Source organism: Lipophrys pholis (genome assembly GCF_963383615.2).
Source record: "Lipophrys pholis genome assembly, chromosome: 6".
NCBI classification, from domain to species: Eukaryota; Metazoa; Chordata; class Actinopteri; order Blenniiformes; family Blenniidae; genus Lipophrys; species Lipophrys pholis.
The window spans coordinates 8,077,761-8,092,362 of record NC_137629.1 but is presented as its reverse complement, the minus strand read 5'-3'; positions in this window follow the sequence as shown (position 1 = coordinate 8,092,362).

Below are 14,602 nucleotides of genomic sequence, written 5' to 3'. Positions count from 1 at the left end.
TTAAAAGAGGTTTTATATCATAATGAAAATGTTTTATCAACATAGAAAATTCTTAATTTGAAATTGATCAAACATCACATTTTTAAATAAAAGGAAAGTCGATATAAAAATAAATAAATGTAACAAAAGAAAACCGGTTAGAATAATTGTGTTCTATTTGACTGAAGCAGATTAACAAGATGTGTAAAGAAACTTTAGTTTTGATTTGTTTAATTTGTACGGAAGAGTATTGAAGAAAAATTAAATGGGAGGTTAAAAAAATAACAACCTTTATGCACTTCAGAAAAAGTCAAAAATCAAAGTCGATATTTATTTATTTATTTTCACGGAGAGACGTCTGTCCATCCCTCACCATTTGCCCATGGATATGAAATTACATTAAATCACTTAATTCTGACTATATAGTGTTGCTTACTGCTTATGGACATGTGATTTTACACAGAATTTCCTTGATTGATAATAACACATGTTATAAGCACCCTGGAACCCCTGCCTTTGTCCTTCGTACTCGACGAACGTCCGCAACAGAACAGCACTGCAGTCGGCACCGCCTCTGCAAAGTCCTGATACTGATTATAACTTCACCGTGTTTATGAGCAAAATCCTGATCTGAAGCACCTTTTCACTACTTCATTAAACCGCCTGTGATGCATTGTGAAGCAGTCACACGAGCTGGCATGTAGATGGACAGATTTTGTAGAAAGAATTCTGGAAAAGAAATTGTGGCGTTGATTTTCGACTTTCTTTCTGAAGCGCATGAGGTTTTTGTTTTTTTAGCCTTCTCTTTTTTTTTTTCTTCAGTGGCCCTAATACTCTTCCGTAAAATTGAACTGATACATACAAGGGAAATTTAAATGGTAAAACTTTGACGAGATAAAAATATGCAGGATACCTTCAACACGCTGTCACAATCAAGAAACAAAATATTAAATATAAAAACACACTAGTCCAGAGCAATAGAGAATATTTTCAAAACTTCATGGTGGATTACATTTTCTGAAGAAATTACATCATAATCTGCATAATGAGAGTAAAATGAGCAGAAAATATTTATATTTTCAATAAACTAACTGAAGTAAAGTTTAATGTGATTTGCTTTATTATCAGAGACATGAAATTCAAGTCGTATACTGGGTTACTTATCAGAGGTGGAAAATAAGTGATGAACACTGAAGTACAGCTGCTGTTACTTTTTATACATTTTAATTGATCACAATGCATCAAAATATCAGTTGATTTTCCTGGACTTTTATTTTCTTTGGTTAATAGCAGGCAATCATTTCATTTTACTGTATATTCATGTAATAATGAAGTTCAACATCATTTCTGTTTGAGGAAATTTCTTCTCTTTAAAAAATATATATTTTGTAAAACTTACTATCCAAAAGTTGGCATATTAATTTTAACTGTGGCCTTGTTTAGTTGCAATTTACATTGAATATAAAAAGTACATAACATGGTATAAACTGTACTTGAGTATAACACAAGTAACCCAAATTACTACTTGATTACAAAAATGCAAATACAGTCCACATGATCTGTTACTTGCACCCTGGTAACTATATTTGCAATCAGGTTTTGTATAAAAGGAAAATCACATCACCGTCATTTATCAGATTGAGATTAAATGATTTAGTGGTGAAAACGCACGTCAGTGTAGATCGTCTCTTTCTGAGCCGAGTTTGTGTTTCCTCTTTCTGCTTTGGGGACTTTTCTCCTGCTGAAGGTTGGTGCAGAATAGGTCAATGAAGCTTCTTCTCTCTGAGGAAATAGAAGAAAATGTACAAATGTTACAACTTTATTTACATGAAAATAACTGAAATTAGATTTCCAGTTATTTCATCCTGAGACTTTACCTGCTGATCACTGCTGACCGGTTCAGCATCTGTTTCAACAGAGACATTTAGTGTAATATGTGATTAGTTAATTCAACACTGCACTGAGATTTAGCATTATATTCATGAAACTTGTATTACCACAGTTACAATCCTTCTTCTTCTTGGTCCAGATGAGATAAACTGAAACAGTCACACTCGCAGCCAAAGCAACACAGACAACACAAAGAGCTATTTCTGTTTTATTCAAAGCTCTCGTGTTGGGATCTGAGAAAATAAAACATTCAATGATAATGATTATTTAGTTTTTGAAATTTAAAAACCATTTTCCTAGTAAACTAGTCTGAACTGACCTTTACTGTCCAGTTTTGCTCCATTTCCAAACATGATCTCTCCACATGCAGCCACAGCACAGTAATAAGTAGCAGCATCAGAGACACTGACCTTCTTAGAGAAGTTATAGAAACATTTCTGTGAAGCGTTTCCACACTCTGCACCGTCTCCAGCAGTATAAATGAAACTGGGGTGAGATTGATCTGATCCGGCTCTGAACCAGTAAACTCTGGAATGTTCTGGACATGTTTTCTTCTCAGAGTCAGAGAGAACCGAACACTGCAGAGACACCGACTCTCCTGGATGGACCCACTCAGACGGAGGAGCTTGACTGATGCCAGAGAAGACAGACTGGGGTCCTGGGAAGTACCAAATAAAAAGTAAGAAACCAGTATAAAAAAAATATATAAATGAATAAATAAATAAGTTGGTAAGTATATCCCTTAGTCAATATGGAAGTAAGAACATATTTGTAAATAAATAACTTCTTATATGGAATTATGGAGTTAAGTGTGTAATTAAAGAATTCAAATTCATGTGAATAAATATGAAAGCCCGCATATAAAATGAGTTCACTTTACCTTTAACTTTTAGAAACACTCCTCTCAATAATGTCATGTTAGTCAACCAGGTTTGTACACAGTAGTAAAGTCCAGTGTCGATCATCTGAGTTTGATTAATGTGCAGAATAAAAGTTCCAGGTCCTTGTTGGGTTGTGAAATGAGGAGTTTGAGTGACTTCTTCGTAATGAATGCCCAATGTTCCTCCCAAGACTTCAAACTGTTGTCCAGAAATGATTCTGATCCAATACAGCCTCACACCGTTGTTGTTTAACTCTCGAGGACACGTCAGAGTCACATTTTGTTGAGCAGCAACAGACTTTATCTCAACCTTCTCATCACCTGTACAGCCTGAAAGAAACAAGCAAAATCAGCCAGTGAATAAAAGAAACAGAATTTTAAATGTACCATCATCATTCAGTGTATATTTACAGAATCTGACACTTCATCAAATACTTACTCGCGACTCTGATCATCAACAGGAAACAAACTAGGAGCAACATTTTCTGAGGAGTCCACCACTGACTGTTACAATCAGAGCGTCTCCACTTTATTTGTAATCTCATAAAGTGGGAGGGTCAGACATCACGACCATCTGATTGGCTTCTCATCACACTGAAGGATGTGATGAGAAACACGTCCAGGAAATACTTTGTAATACCAACCATGCACCTGAAACACATGAAACAACATCAACAGCAGGCTGTATGGTTGTATCTGTGTAAAGCTCACATGGTAAACACAAAGAGACCAACCGAAGAAGAACAGAACCTTTTTATACTGTTTGAAACCAAAACTCAGGGTTTTTGAATTTCACGTACATGACCTCTTCTACTCTTCTGTCAAATCTCATCTTTGTACAAAATGTGTAGAGTACTGTAATTAAAGGAGTGTTTCTGTTCCTTGAGGTGTAAATAAGACAAATGAGTCTGGACCTGAGGAGCAGAAGGTCAAAAGGCTCCATATGGCTGAGAGATAGAAGTGAATCAGCAGGGAGAGGGAAGAGACAAGCGTCAGTAGTTGCTGGGCCTTCGTCACCTGCTGGGAAATGTTTGTATTGAAGGTGAGGTCAGCTGATATGTGGACAACAATGAATTTAGAACTTTGCACCCTCTTTCCTTCATGATTCTCAGTGTGATTCCATCTTCACAGTCGAGTCTCATTTCCGTGGTGTTCATGTCCTTGTTGTGTGAGAGCATCATCTTGTCCAATGCTCTTTCTTTTCTACTTCCTGTTTCAAAGTTGCCTGATATCAGTCCTATTACAGGGATGTCATCAGCAAATGAGACAACTTGATTTAAAACACTTTCATGTCCTCTCTGAATGCCATTACCTCACTAGAAGTCACCAATATGTCAGACCAGTAAATCCATGATGTTTTACTTTCCTTGGACCTCGGAAACTCGCTGCTTCATTGGATACAACTCATTAAATGTACTGATGAATGTGTGAATCAATAGAAAAGTGTGTTAATTTGTTTCTCCTGCTGGCCATGTGTTCTTGTGAGTGTTAATAATGTTGCTTTTGCCTGAATCACAAAAAGACAAAAGTCCAGCTTTGTTGTGGTTTTGCTTTATGAGAGCAGGAGGGCAGCTTTTCTTCCTCACTCGCTCTCTGGGTGAATTTCAAACGCTTCACAGAAATGTTTCTATAACTTCTCTAAGAAGGTCAGTGTCTCTGATGCTGCTACTTATTACTGTGCTGTGGCTGCATGTGGAGAGATCATGTTTGGAAATGGAGCAAAACTGGACAGTAAAGGTCAGTTCAGACTAGTTTACTAGGAAAATGGTTTTTAAATTTCAAAAACTAAATAATCATTATCATTGAATGTTTTATTTTCTCAGATCCCAACACGAGAGCTTTGAATAAAACAGAAATAGCTCTTTGTGTTGTCTGTGTTGCTTTGGCTGCGAGTGTGACTGTTTCAGTTTATCTCATCTGGACCAAGAAGAAGAAGGATTGTAACTGTGGTAATACAAGTTTCATGAATATAATGCTAAATCTCAGTGCAGTGTTGAATTAACTAATCACATATTACACTAAATGTCTCTGTTGAAACAGATGCTGAACCGGTCAGCAGTGATCAGCAGGTAAAGTCTCAGGATGAAATAACTGGAAATCTAATTTCAGTTATTTTCATGTAAATAAAGTTGTAACATTTGTACATTTTCTTCTATTTCCTCAGAGAGAAGAAGCTTCATTGACCTATTCTGCACCAACCTTCAGCAGGAGAAAAGTCCCCAAAGCAGAAAGAGGAAACACAAACTCGGCTCAGAAAGAGACGATCTACACTCACGTCGTTTTCACCACTAAATCATTTAATCTCAATCTGATAAATGACGGTGATGTGATTTTCCTTTTATACAAAACCTGATTGCAAATATAGTTACCAGGGTGCAAGTAACAGATCATGTGGACTGTATTTGCATTTTTGTAATCAAGTAGTAATTTGGGTTACTTGTGTTATACTCAAGTACAGTTTATACCATGTTATGTACTTTTTATATTCAATGTAAATTGCAACTAAACAAGGCCACAGTTAAAATTAATATGCCAACTTTTGGATAGTAAGTTTTACAAAATATATATTTTTTAAAGAGAAGAAATTTCCTCAAACAGAAATGATGTTGAACTTCATTATTACATGAATATACAGTAAAATGAAATGATTGCCTGCTATTAACCAAAGAAAATAAAAGTCCAGGAAAATCAACTGATATTTTGATGCATTGTGATCAATTCAAATGTATAAAAAGTAACAGCAGCTGCACTTCAGTTAGTTTATTGAAAATATAAATATTTTCTGCTCATTTTACTCTCATTATGCAGATTATGATGTCATTTCTTCAGAAAATGTAATCCACCATGAAGTTTTGAAAATATTCTCTATTGTTCTGGACTAGTTTGTTTTTTTATTCATTGTTTTTTTTCTTGTTTGTGACAGCGTGTTGAAGGTATCCTGCATATTTTTTATCTATTCAAAGTTTTTACCATTTAAATTTCCCTTGTATGTATCAGTTCAATTTAAACAAATCAAAATAAATTTCTTTACACATCTTGTTTATCTGCTTCAGTCAAATAAAACACAATTATTCAAACCGGTTTTCTTTTGTTACATTTATTTGTTTTTATATCGACTTTCTTTTTATTCAAAATGTGATGTTTGATCAATTTCGAATGAAGAATTTTCTATGTTCATAAAAGTTTGTCGTTTTGATATAAAATCTCTTTTAAATTCATTGTATGTGTTGAACTAGATATGAATATACAGTGCTATGTCGCTATTCACCACGATGTGATTAGTGATAAAACCAGACGGGAAGCAGCATGACATAAAAAAAAAGCCATGATCAAAATAGTGATTACAACTCAGTGTTAAGAATACTCCAAGTTATAGTGGATTGTGACTTCCCGCTTTTATTCTGAAGTGGGCGCTTTTATTGTTAAAGGCCGACTCTGCACTTCCTTCCTCCTATGCATGTTCTGAAGCTAACGTGTTTACGGTGGTGAAGCCGTGACGATGTAAGCTATGTTAATATTGCTGGGAAAAGAATGTGTATATGTCTCCTACAGTTTGTAGTAGTGTTGTTGAGTTCCTGGAGTGATTTGTTTTCTCTGCAATGTTCGTTTAGTGCGTTAGCATTATCACGATTAGCATTGAGCTAACCAGGTTGGCTTGATGACTCAAGTTGCTCTCAGTTTACGTTTCAATGTATGGTAACGTGAAGTCACACAATGATTATAGACGTTGAGTGTTTATGGACATGATTAGATGTTACAGTGAATGTTTGTTTACTGCATTTGATTTACAGTGTGCATCATGGTCATTTAGTTATTTATTTCTCGTGTCTTTTCAGAAACTTCTAAATCGTAGTACACTCACCAGGGCAAACTCTTATTAGTTAATTCTTCATGCTCAAACTTGTGAGCCGTTCTCTGCGTTGTATGCAGACTGCATCATCGTTCATATGATTCCCTCACTAAAGGACTGAAATTCACCTGATGTCTCGTGTGCTTTCTGACCGGAGCCCTGCAGTGGTCAGTTAGGCAAGTTAACCAGGAACAGAGGTCGTATTCCTCAATACAGAGCTTTACAACTTTATGACAATTTCATGTTTTAATAAAAGTCAAACTGAAAAAAGTAATGTTATAAAGGAAACAAAATATAATTTAATGACTAAGTATTTCCAGTGTCGGTTACAGGGTCTCACGATGGGTTCTACTTGTTTGTTTTTGTGAAAGCATTTAAATATCACCTGTCATCAAATGTATTAAATTATAAATTGATGTCCCAAAAACAACAATATATTTTGTACTGTGTGGAGGCTGGGAAAGATGAGACGGACGAAGGAGTCGAGTCGGCTTTCTTTATTGCCTCCAGCCACATGACAGTTCACCTGTCAAACATCTCTACCTGTGTGTCACAGCACTTCCTCTTTTGACACCTCCCCATCACCAACACACCCCCGCACGTCACCGACACACCCACTTCATTCTGCTTGGGAGAACCTCCCTCAAGGTGCACACCACACAGGCCCCCCCCGAACAATCAGAATGGTGCTACTATCAAAAAAACAAAAATACGCAACAAAAAAAATGTTTGCTTGTTTGTTTGTTTTTTCTCTTTTTTTAGTCCCTTTTGGGAGGTCTTAGCACCCGACCATAACAGCTGCGTTGCACCTCCAATGGAGTAGGTGCAAGTACCGGCACCGGGGTTAAGGCAGGTGCAGGGGACATTTCAGGAGCTGATGACTTAGGGGGGCGCCCACGTCTCGGGGGTTGCGCCACCTCCACTGGCTGCTCTGGCATGACATAGGCAGGTTTCAGACGGTCCACTGAAACCCGGACATGCCTACCCCCCATGTCCACCACAAAGTTCTTCGGCCCTGCCTCGAGGACGTGAAACGGGCCGTCATATGGCGGCTGAAGTGGGGAACGATGAGCGTCATGTCGAATGAATACATATTCGGCTGCCATCAGGTTCTTCGGGACATAGGACCGGGGCAGGCAGTGATGAGCTGGAACCGGGTCAAACATGCGGGCCGGCTCCTTGAAGACTGGCCGCCTTGCTGTAACCAACCAGGATTCTGATGGTTCTGGCAGGAACTCTCCGGGGACCCGCAGAGGCTGACCAAACACCAGCTCTGCAGATGACGAGTGGAGATCTTCCTTCGGGGTAGATCGCAGGCCCAACATGACCCACGGCAGTCGGTCGACCCAGTTGCTGTCAGTGAGGGTGGCTCGGAGAGCGGCCTTCATCGTGCGATGGAAACGCTCACACAGTCCATTGGCTTGAGGGTTGAAAGCCGTCGTCCGGTGTAGCTGCACCCCCAGGCCTTTAGCCACCTCTGTCCACAGCTCCGAGGTGAACTGGGAGCCTCTGTCCGAAGTGACGTCCAACGGCGTGCCGAACCGGGCCACCCAGGTGGATATGAAGGCGCGTGCCACCTCCGCAGACGTCGTCGATGCCAGAGGAACCAGCTCCGGCCACCTAGTGGTCCTGTCCACCATAGTGAGGAGGTGAGTGAAGCCTTGAGAGGGAGGAAGTGGACCCACCAAGTCCAGATGCACATGATCGAACCTCCTCTCAGGGATAAGGAACGGCTCAAGGGGGGCTTTGGTGTGACGGTGTACCTTGGACCGTTGACACGCCACACAGGAGGCCGCCCAGCTCCTGACGTCCTTCTTGAGGCCCGGCCAGACGAACTTTGCCCCCACCAGCTTCACGGATGCTCTTACACCCGGATGCGATAGAGCATGAACCGCATCAAAAACCTGCCGTCGCCAGCCAGCAGGTACCATGGGGCGGGGCTGTCCGGTAGACACGTCACAGAGGAGTGTGGTCCCACTATCATGGAAGACCACATCCTGCAGGTCTTGGACATGGCGAAGGTGAGGGGCTTATGGTCCACAAAAGCAGTAAACTGCCGGCCTTCCAACAGAAACCTAAAGTGACGTATGGCGAGGAAAAGAGCCAAGAGTTCTCTGTCAAACGTGCTGTACTTCCTCTCATTGTCACGCAGTTGTTTGCTGAAGAATGCCAGAGGCTGCCAGGCTCCAGCCACCCACTGTTCACATACTGCCCCCACTGCGTAGTCCGAGGCATCGGTGGTGAGCGCTACCGGTGCGGTTGGAGATGGGTGGGCGAGCATGGCAGTGTTGGAGAGCGCAACCTTGGCCTTCTGGAAAGCCAGGATCCTATCTGGGGACCAGTCCACGTCCTGCTTGGCCTTCTTGCCCCTCAGAACTTCATACAAGGGACGCATCAGGTGAGCTGCGTGTGCGATGAAGCGGTTATAAAAGTTCACCATGCCCAGGAATTCCTGCAGTGACTTTATGGTTCTCGGACGTGGAAAGGCAGTGATCGCTTCCACCTTAGCCGGTAAGGGCACCACTCCCCGTGAGGATACATGGTGGCCCAGAAACTCAATTTCTGGTAGTCCAAAGCAACACTTAGCTGGGTTCACAATCAGCCCATGTTCATCAAGTCTCTCAAAGAGCTGCCGCAGGTGTAACAGGTGCTCTGCAGGTGAGGCGCTGGCCACTAGGATGTCATCCAGATATATGAACAGGAAAGGCAGTCCCCTTAACACGGAGTCCATCAAGCGCTGGAATGTTTGTGCTGCACCTTTTAGTCCAAACGGCATCCGCAAAAACTCAAAAAGTCCAAATGGCGTGATCACTGCAGTTTTGGGCACATGCTGCGGATGAACTGGTACCTGGTGGTAGCCTCTTACCAAATCCACCTTGGAAAAAATCACTTTTCCTGTCAGGTGGACGGAAAAGTCTTGGATGTGTGGAACGGGGTACCAATCATGTGCGCTCATGTCGTGGTCTTTGTTGTAGGAAGTTGTCCTGGGCCAGATGCGTCGTCGAAAGACCATACGAACATTTAACACTACTTGTTATAGCTATACTGGTACTAAGCTATCCTTAATGGTACAAAAAAGACTGAGAGAGTGGAGCTGGATGCAAAATAGAGTTTTATTGCTAAAACCCGGTGCACAGATCAGATCCAGGCAGACACAACGGACAGACACGATTGCTAGGCACGATCGAACACAAGTTGAGTCTTTTAGACTTCCTCTTTATATACAGTGAAGAAGGTCCACCTTCCCTTATTAGGTGCGACCCCTTTTCTGCTCATAAAATCATCGTTTGTGCAAACATAACCGTGTCTTATTAAGGCATGTTTGGGATGCCCCTCCCATCGTCACTTCGTCCTTTTTACGAGTCTACTGGTGTCTCCTTTTTAGGCGATGAAGCTATCAGCATCTCCTTTTTTGGGTGACGAAGCTACTGGTGTCTCCTTCTTGGGCTCTGCCTGGTTTATGTGAGGCGACATTTTAGCGTTTACAGTGGACACAGTTAGAATTGCCCAGAGCTGCATTCCAATTTTTAAAAAACATTTAAGAGTTTAATACATTGTTTTAACTCAGTTGGCATGCATAATATGTTTGTGTTCACACAGCGATATCTGAATAATTATTCAACACTCACCAACACACCCCCGCACGTCACCGACACACCCACTTCATTCTGCTTGGGAGAACCTCCCTCAAGGTGCACACCACAACTGATAAGTTCAAGTTGTACTGATGTATAGGGGTGGGAATTGATAAGATTTGATCAATATCAATGCCATTGTCAATTCTGCTTTTCAATCCAATTCCTTATCAATTCTAACGATTCCTAAATATTTTTTGAAGGGAAAAAAAGTAGTTTTACACAGTTTTCTGTACCAAAAGGAACAATTTTATGTTTTCCAAACATGAAACTTGAATTATAATTTTCCCTAAAAAAACAAACAGTTAAATGTGTATTTGTGTTCATTGGATGCCCCCTGGAATTTACACTTATTTGAATTTTGCACTGTTGACAAGATAACCCTCTCTGGGAGGTTGGAGACTGGAGAGGAATATGGAAGTGATGTAGGAGGAGGAACAAGATCTGGGAATGCTGTGTTTTCATATTAAGTTAGTGCTTTTTTTGAGAGGATTTTCAACACAGAATGATATAATACATAGATATACAGTAGTAGTCCCTCATTAGTCCTCAGACAGGACATTTCTTCACCAAATGGACCGTCTTCAGCAGCCACACAGTGTGGTGCTCTGAGGAGGTGATGGAGGCCGGGGGTGTAGCTCAGGGAGTCATGGTGCAGGTTGTTTTGACTATCAGGATAAACCGGAGTACCGGAAGAAAACAAGCACACACGGATTTGCACCAAGACTTTTTATTTTTTCAACTGGGACCTTCTGGCTGTGAGACGAGAGGCTGTGGACTCTGTGGATTCAGGACGTGGTGAGTGGAACATGTATTAATGTATCGTATTATTTGGTCGTTTATAGTCTCCCACTTTAGACCTTCCTCCATGTTTTCTTGTTAGCGTGTTGAGGGCAGGATATGACCTGCGCAACATTACAGGTAGACTGTCATTTATAAAAGAAAGTGTGTGAAGATGTGCGTACGCACAGTTTTATCGATCCAAATATTTGGGGGCACACGTCATTTTCTGCTTTTGGGCGCATGTACATTTTTAGTAGGAATCGTACGGAAGGTTTTATAAATGAGGGCCCAAGTGTCCCTGACCTGGAATCTGGTCTTACCTCATATGCTAATCTGCTAAGCTAACGAGCCTAGCATTAGCATTAAAAAGCCAACTCACCTCCAACCTAGCTAATCCCTAAATATCAATCTTTTAGGGTTGTGGTGTCATTTTTAATAAACAAGGACTTTTATTTTGGAAGAAAATGGGGTTTTATATTTTGAAAGCCAGCTCACCCCCAGCCTAGCTAAACACTTAATATCCAATTGGAAGGTTTACATTGTCATTATAAAAACAAATGACTTTTATTTTGAAGGATTTGGGCTCTTTAACATATTAGCATGTTAACAAGTCCACAAACCCCTTGTTAGCATGTTAGCTCTTCCACTAGCTGCATGTTAGCTAGACCACGAACTGCATGTTAGCTACTCCACTAACTGCATGTTAGCTAGTCCACAAACTGCATGTTAGCTAGTCCACAAACTGCATGTTAGCTAGTCCACTAAATGCATGTTGGCAAGACCACAAAGTGCACATTATCATGTTAGCTAGTTTATGTAGCACATGTTAGCATGTTAGCTAGTTCACTAGTCCACAAACCACACATTAGCATGTTAGCTTGTTTATGTCACAGTTAGGGTTGCCAACCGTCCCTTGAAAAACGGAATTGTCCCGCATTTTCAAACAAAAGTACGCGTCCCGTATTGAGCTGAAAAGGGACGCCCTTTGTCCCGTATTACCGTGAGAATTAAAAATAGTCTGTAAAATGTCAATGGAATTTATGAGCAGCAGGGCGCTTTATATCAAAACTTACGGTAAACTTATTCCACCGCCTCTCCTGCTCTGTGACCAATGAGCTGAGAGCATACTCACACATGATAATATAGAATCCCAATTATCTCATTGGATGAGGTACAGTTGCTCGAGAACAAGTTACCGGAAGACAACAGACGAGCAGACAAAGCAGCATGGTGACGAATTTGGATATTACACCTTCGACCAGCAATGCTCCTCCGGAAAAACCTAAAAAAAAAGGCTACAGGAAACATCGAGGAGGAAAAAGTGCGCGATAACAATTATAAAGTGCACTGCACTCTGCACTTTTTGAGCCTCGCCGCTCTGCATGAGGGAAGATTTCCTTCAGTGACATGGAGAAGATCATTGAGCAGCTTTGCCTGGTTGACAGGTAAGAATGAAACAACTGCCAGTGTAGTGATAAACCATGTTTAATATTAGTGATTGTTAGAAACAAAGAAATACAACTGTTAGATAATATATATAAATAATAAATACAGAATAGACTGAACACAGGCAGTATTTTAGCTGCCGGAGCCAGTTTAAGTAGCTGCAGCTCCATTTCACTGCAGTTTAAAGCAGCGAGCCTCCAGACGTCATTTGGACGGTCAATCTTCGAAAAAGACGGACGAGAAAACGGCTCACATCTGCTCAAAGTTGTATAACTTATGTGTACAGTAGAACCTCAGACTAGGGTCCCAATAAGAGCGTATAAATAGTCGAGCAGAGAAATGTTTTAACTGTTAACATCTTAATGAGGGACAACCTCCAGCAGGGGGCGCTGCTGTGAAGTTTACTTCTGTCAAACATGAGGCCCGTGGACCAAAACCGGCTGCAACAAGCTCCAATGAGCCCCAGAAACCACCAAGCAAGGTGGTTATATAGTTGTTTTTTTTACCATTTCATTGTATTTTGCAACAGAATGTTTCATTAAAATTGACTTTATGTTCAGGTTGTTGTCATTTTTAGTACTAATTGTGTAATCTGGTAAAATTCATCCCGTACACTGTGGCCACGACAAAGAAACACTTTCAAGTGTAAATTCAAAGGTTATTATAGCATTATTTTACCAGTCCAACAACTCAAGAAGAAACTAGACTGTATGTGGCTTCTGAAGTAAAATTGTATTTAGTATTATTTCGTATACCTCTCTGCTTCTAACCCAGTTGGTCAAGTTTTGGAAAAGTGTGGCCTTTTAGCTACCTCTTTTAAAAGAAAGCTATATTACCAGCACAGTTTTACAGTTGTAGAACCTGTTGAGTATTTTCTTGATGTAGAACAGAGACAAACATTTCAGTACATACCGATAATACATTTACTGCAGGAAATATTGAGCCAATATCAATTACTAGACAAAGTGATTGAGGAACACTCTTAGAAAAACATAGAGAGTTTGCTTGGTGGTCAGAGTGTTTCCAGATCTTTTGTAGAGGGCAAGCACTACAAAACAAATGCTGATGCATTGAGGATATCCATTACCCTTTATGTTGATGAGTTTGAGGTTTGTAATCCTCTTGGAACATCACGCAAAAAGCACAAGCTCTGTGGTGTGTATTGGGTTCTGGATAATTTACCGCCAGGTTCTCATTTGACCCTTTCATCCATTTATTTAGCTGTTCTTTGTAAAAGTGAAGATTTGAAGGCTTTTGGATTTTAAAATGTTTTAGATCCACTGATAAAAGCTCTGGTAATCTTAGAGCAGCGTGGCGTGTTCGTCACTCAGTTGAACGAGTTTATTAAAGGTACTGTGAATTGTGTCATTGCTGACAACTTAGGAGCCTTGGAGGGTCGCTGGCTTTGTTGAAAGTTTTTCTGGTCAATACATATGTAGGTTCTGCATAGCAAAAAAATCAGAAATTCAGTGTTTCACTGCTGGCACTTTCGAGTGTAGAACACCAGAACTTCATAAAGCACATTTAAAAGCTGCTCTGGTGACAGAAAGTTTGTGCTGTGGTGTTAAACGGGATTGTGTTTTGAGTAAGAATCTTTCTCATTTCCAGGTCACTGCAGGTTTTTCCCCAGATGTAGTACATGATTTATATGAAGGTATTGTACCAGTGGAGCTTGCTCATTGTTTTGCTCATTTCATCTCCAAAAAATATTTAAACTTGGAGAAACTTAACAGTGCTATCCAAAATTTTGAGTCCAGATGGGGAGATAAAACCAATCGCCCTCATAGAATACCTCGTACGTTCTCAGCCAAGAAAACTGTTGCTGGCAATGCACATGAGAATTGGGCTCTGCTTCGATTGTTGCCTATTATTATTGGCCCCCTTGTTCCAGAGAATGAGCCTGCATGGCATGTTGTTTTAGATCTGAAGGATATTGTATAGCTTGTCGTAGCTCCTGTACATTCCCATGAGTCAGTAGCATATCTTGAATGCAAGATCAATGAGCATCGTCAAAGATACCAAGAGGTTTTTCCAAACAACCGCCTTCTCCCTAAACATCATTATTTGGAACACTATCCTGTTATGGTTCGCCTCTTTGGACCTCTTGTTCACGAATGGACAATGAGGTTTGAGGCAAAA